We start from the raw sequence: 6609 nt of genomic DNA on the forward strand, positions 1-6609 counted from the left end.
TATTCAGCCACCATGTGCAGTGCGGATACCTGAGAATGACGTGCCATGACCATGTACTCCACATGCCAAGTGTGCAGATTGTGCCACTTGACTGTGTTGTAAACATTTCACTGATACTCCAAATTAGCACTTCGATGGGGGGAATATGGAAAAACAGACAGCAAAACAATTCTGTTGCGGGAAATAGGACTCTGTAAGTAATGCACGTGTTATCATATACTATTTCTCAAAAATGTTCTTTTTCCAAATACTGTCTCATTTACAACTATTGTGAGACCGTTCCTCGTAACTATCAAGTGCCTTGTTTGTTCAGTACTTAGAACTACTAAACCTAACTAACCTAAGGACAACACACACATCCATGCCCGAGGCAGGATTCGAACCGGTGACCGTAGCAGCCGCGCGGTTCTGAACTGAAGCGCCAAGAACCGCCCGGCCACCGAGGCCGGCCAACGTTTTACAGGTAAAAGATCTTGACAGGTGGTAGGAGTGACACCTCTTCATATTTTTAAAAATTGTATTAAAGTACTGAGTCTGGAAACGTAACATATTGCTCGATAAACTTTCACGTGTTTCTTAAACAACACATGAAGAGTCATGCTGCTATTCATTCAGAATATGTGCGGCAATAAGGAAACAGGATTTATTTGCCTGAAATGAACTTTATATCACGTGTCAGTAGCTTTGTAGATCAGTACATTTACTCGTGCACGCAACCTTTGGTATTTATTTCCAAATCGGAATGAAATAATACTAGCTCTACGCTCGTAAGCATTGACAACACGCTGGTGACATTGACAGCCAGTACAAATGCTGCTTGCTGTTTCATTGCACAAAAAAGGCATTTTTACTTGGGCTATGTTTTGTGAAGTCTCGCCCCCAGTTTTGTAAAGGCCTCGTCGCTACTGTTATGGAGGCCGAGTTGCCACTGTACAGGAGGACGAGTTCGTCAGATCGTGAGACGGCTTCTGGTGCAGTACACCGCTAAGACAATTTTTCCCTGACACTATTACACAGCTACGCCCCAGGGTCAGGTAACGGATTGCGAGAACGAAGGTTCTACAACACTCCAACAAATTAGTAACAAACGAGTTTTATTATTTATTTATTTTGCATATGGCAATAGAGGACAATATTTTATATAAGTACAACAATAGGTAAACGAAATGTATAAAACAAAACAATGTGTAAGTAGTTCATGTGTAAAAAAACAAGCAATAGCACAAAAGGATAAAATACAAACACTCAAGACAAAATAACTACACGTTGAAAGCTTGACAAGCCCGACTAGAAACTCATTCATATATTTAAGGCTCAATATCTAGATAGCACAGCCAATCCAAAGCAGAGGGTTTCACATATATAACCTCAGAGACAGGTCCGGCGTATCTTCTGAAGGGGCATTCCTCAATAATTTGCTCCACAGTCACAGGCTGTTGAGTCGCATAGACCCCACTTGTACTTATTTGCATTGCATCTTGCATGGCCCGTTCTGATACGGTTTAATTTAGTCCAGGTACATCTCTTCAGGTCAAAGCCCAGTAATTGCAGAGTAGGGTCTTGGATACCTTGTTTATTAATTCCAGAATCATTCCAAAAGTGCCACCATTGCTCCTTGATGTCAGGTTGATGTTCTTGTGTATTAATCCATATAGGCTTCCGTGACTTCAAGCGGGTCGGAGATGGCATTGCACATAAAGGCACGTGCTGAGAAAAACCCTTCTTGATCCAACAACTGAAGCAGAAACTAAAGAAGAACTACAAGAACTTGATAAAACTCTGAATGACGATATATCGCTTTCGTCACCATTTAGCGAAGAGGAAATCAAGGGTGCGATAAAGACCTTAAAAATACGCAAAGCGGCGGGATTGGACGGTATATTCCCAGAATTTATAAAACACCTCTGACCTAATGGAAAAGCGTGGCTAAGGAAATTTACACCAACATTTTAAACACTGGAATAGTCCCACCACAATTTAAAATAGCCCACACGCTAGCAATCCTTAAATCTGGAAAGCTACCAGAAGATCCAACTAGCTACCGCCCCATCGCCCTCTTGAGTATATGCTTTAAGTTGTGGCAACGCCTAATACTTGATAGAATTCAGGACATCGTGGATGGAATAACCCCTCCATATCAGGCAGGTTTCAGAAACAAGCGCAGCTGTTGTGAACAAGTTTTAGCCTTAACATCATATATAGAAAGCGGATTCCAGAACAGGATGAAGTCAAGTGTAGCTTTTGTTGATCTGTCGTCGACATACGACACTGTGTGACTCCAGGGTCTTATGCTTAAGTTCAAAAGAGAAATACCTAGTTTAAAACTGTCAACCTTAATGAACAACATGCTGACAAACAGGTCTTTCAAAGTGAGCATCGGCCACAGCACCGGCAGATCGTAAGAAATAAAAAACGGCCTTCCTCAAGGATCTGTGTTGGCTCCAACCCTTCTTAATTAGTATATTAGTGACTTGCCAAATACAGTCAGCAGGAAACAAACGTGTGAAAAAGTTTAAATTATATTTGCGTGTTGCTGAACGATTTAGTCTGCAACACAACATGTAATGTAACTCAAAAAAGGCCCTCAATCGCTAAGTGGAAATTATCGTGGGTAAACTTCCGAGTACATAGCAAATGCAGTTTACAACAATTGTGTGTTCGCTTCTGAGAGATCACTAAACGACGCGACGATCCCTCTCTAAGTCAGCCCTGGACGATGACCTATAACCAAGTGGGCGAGAGTTGCTCTTCTATCTTCCTAGTAGGCTTCTGTCCGTTGTCAGATCATTGGCGGATTCTACTAGGCCGGAAATAGGTCTAGGCGAAGCCTATATCTTCATCCTCAGCGCCACTCGAGGCGCTGGTGGATCTCGCACAAGAGGCGAATCTCTATGGCACTGCCACCGGCTCGCAACTTTGCACATGTGGTGGTTTTTTCCCTGGCTGTGTCTTGTTCGGACGACACAGCAATATCCTACGGTGTGGTTACAGCCGGCTGTCGGAGAAGGTGGTCTTCCTCCACCCACAATGGCCTCTTTCCTTGCGGATGTGTCGTATGTGAATTTGTACAGAGTAGCTGAGCTTAATGAGTGCTGGTATAGTGTAGTGTATAGTGTGCCATGCTTGGTGTTGTATGATGCCCATGATGATGATGATGATGATGATGATGATTATGATTATGATGACGACGACGACGACGACGACGACAATGAGAATAGGGTAAAGGAGAAACTCTGTGACCGCGCACAACCTACTTCTCTCAAACAGCACTAATGGGGCCCCTGAGCTTAACGTACCCATCCACCGGACGCTTGGACGCATGACCATGAACAGTGTTACACCCCCTCACTTCATGAGACACTGCTGAGCAGTCTGGAATTTAATTCCGGGCAGCTGAGCTAAGACTGGTAATGAGGAACTTTACACCACCACGTCTCCTCCCGTTGCCGGTCAAACGGAGTAAAAAAATTACCTACCACAAGGATTCGATTCGGGTTACCTCCAAGTCGAGCGCCACCGCACAGGCGTGCGTTGGCATCCTCGGCTACGAAGGTGAGACACAATTTTATAGCCAATACAGACGTCACCTCTTTTCACTCCTTGCAGTAACAAGTGAACATGTGTGCACAAGCCAGCAGAAGATCTATTGGAAAAATATCACGCTTTTCTTATTTGCGAGCAAGCAATAAAGCAAAGCTCCGCGTTCTGGCCTTGATGTGTTAGACGGGACCGACCGACCGCCATGTCGTCCTCATCTACCGGGTCATTGGATGGGGTATGAAAGTATGTGGTGTCAACGAACCGCTCTCCTTGCCTTGTCGGCTTCCTTGACCTTGAAATGGCTGAATGCACCCCCTGCCAGTCCTCCCACCAGAGAAAAATGCCTGGCAGCAGTGGGATGCGAAACTGGGTCGCCCGCGCAGCAGCCAGACAGGTCGACCATTGAGCTACGGATATCCATAAAAGAAACAGTGCTAACGATTTTAGTACACACGTTCATATGGACAATCTTCCTTGTTTGCGGAATCCTGCCCCAAGTTTGTAAAAGCTTGCTGTACTGGTACCAAGAAACTGTGTAACATAGAAACCTGTTTGTTACGTAGAGTATCTGTTCTTCTTCACCCTGTATCATTTATCGATATTCATCTCGCTGCTAATAGTTGACAGAGGATATGCACGCCTTTGGAAATTAATTGGTAGACACGAAATTCAATGTTTCCGTAGGGACTGGTAACTAGTTAAAAGTTAGAAAATATTTCGCGTCCTAAGAAGCAGTAGAATCTCTTCAGGAGTCATTAAATCGGAGGTTACAGGACTGAAAAGAAGTGATACAGGTAATGAGGTACAAGGAAAACTTTATGTGGCTCAAATGGCTCTGAGCACTACGGGACTTAACAGCTGTGGTCATCAGTCCCCTAGAACTTAGAACTACTTAAACCTAACTAACCTAAGGACATCACACACATCCATGCCCGAGGCAGGATTCGAACCTGCGACCGTAGCAGTCGCACGGTTCCGGACTGCGCGCCTAGAACCGCGAGACCACCGCGGCCGGCGAAAACGTTATGTAATTAGCGAGAGCCACACTACGATTTCTTCCACGGTCACCTTCCCCTTAACAGACTGAATACTCCGTTTCTCGGTAAGCTACTCATTTAACTTCGTTGGAACGTCGCTTTAGGATATTTGTATGCAAGCAGTGCGACATTATAGGTACAGCGTATCTCTAAACGTAACAACGCAAATGAAAGAAATGTTTCCAGTTTTACGTAACACGTTATATCCACAATTTTTACTTTCCTGCAGTACAGACACTGTATTAACAACGTTACTGGTATACTTGATTTCATTTCAGTAACATTTGTAATAAAAAAACAAAAGTATTCGTCACACAACTGTCTGCTATTTTCGTATTTTGACGGTATTGGATTAGTAACACGCTCCTTTGGCAGACTAGACTTCTCAGGTATTATGACAAACTATAACATCGTTTGACGTTTAAAGAGTGAAATTTAAAAGTCGTTGTACAATTTTTAACGTAAGTAGTACACATCTCCAGCACTTCAACATTAACACTGTTATACCACAGATGAGAAGAAAATGTTCATTTTTCATCTTAACCCTTGTTCTCCTAACCTCATCGTCGTTAATGAAAGCTTTGGCCCTTTCTATAAGACCATTTTTGATCAAATATTTGAACGGAGCAAGAACAAGATGACCTGGAAATTACACAGAGGATTTTTGCCCGAAATTTTATAGTCAAATGGACAGAAGGATGTGGACAAATGGGGCCTAGTTTTGCAAAACAGATTTGGTTACTTGAAAATAATTATGGCATTAAAAATAATTAGTGGTTTGAACGAAAATTTAAATATTTTTCTAACAACTGCTGCTAGCTATATAAATGAAGTGTCAAAAAATATCAAATCCCAGCATAAAATGTAACTACTCTCTCTTCTCTTGATCTATTACTCTTAATATAGTAATGCCGATAAATATTTAAAATATGTTATGTTTTCTAAACAAAACCTGAAAATAAAATAAAAACTGAAAGAACAGTGACATGTTTCATGAAATGATTTGTGCTTTTATAAGGAATAAAATATAGCACAGGAACATTTGACGCGCCTTTGAATGAGGCTCGAAATCATATACAGCAAATGAGACGCCGTTTGAAAATTTAAAGTCCAAAGTTTAACATAGAATTTTAAATAATACTGGAGGGTATTTGTCTGGTGGAACTGCACGTATGAGCATCTCAGCTGCTGTACAGTATTTCGAGCATTATTCAAAGGCGTGTCAAATGTTTCTCTAATCTGTCTTATTACTTACGATCAGAAAAACCATTTTACAAAACATTTGGTCGGTTTTCTTCAGTTATTTTTTTAGATTCTACTGCTTGTCATTTGGCCAGCGGAAACTGCAATAATTGAAGAAAAACCTATTACGGGATCGATTTTCGATTAAAAGAGAAAGAACAGCGGTTGTCTGCAAAGTTTAAGTACTGTGCATCGTTGAGTGTTCTAAATTCGTTAATTAAGAGCTCTACCCGCATCTGCGACACTTTAATGGATGCAAAGGCAGTCACTCGCTTTCAGTTAATGACACTGTAAAGAAGAATCGACGTACTGTACAATCGGAAACTATCAGGCCCTACATTTCTGGAAACTACATTCACTTACTTCAAATGCAGTTATGTGCTTCGACGTAAAAATTAAAATTTTTATCATAAGTTCTTCAACAGTTAATCGAAAATGTTTCCACGCGTTGCACAGCGCATTACATCTACATCTACATCTATTTTTATACTCCGCAAGCCACCCAACGGTGTGTGGCGGTGGGCACTTTACGTGCCACTGTCATTACCTCCCTTTCCTGTTCCAGTCGCGTATGGTTCGCGGGAAGAACGACAGTCTGAAAGCCTCCGTGCGCGCTCTAATCTCTCTAATTTTACATTAGTGATCTCCTCGGGAGGTGTAAGTAGGGGGAAGCAATATATTCGATACCTCATCCAGAAACGCACCCTCTCGAAACTCGGCGAGCAAGCTACACCGCGATGCAGAGCGCCTCTCTTGCAGAGTCTGCCACTTGAGTTTGTTAAACATCTCC

Source organism: Schistocerca cancellata, chromosome 2, assembly GCF_023864275.1.
Source record: "Schistocerca cancellata isolate TAMUIC-IGC-003103 chromosome 2, iqSchCanc2.1, whole genome shotgun sequence".
Lineage (NCBI taxonomy): Eukaryota > Metazoa > Arthropoda > Insecta > Orthoptera > Acrididae > Schistocerca > Schistocerca cancellata.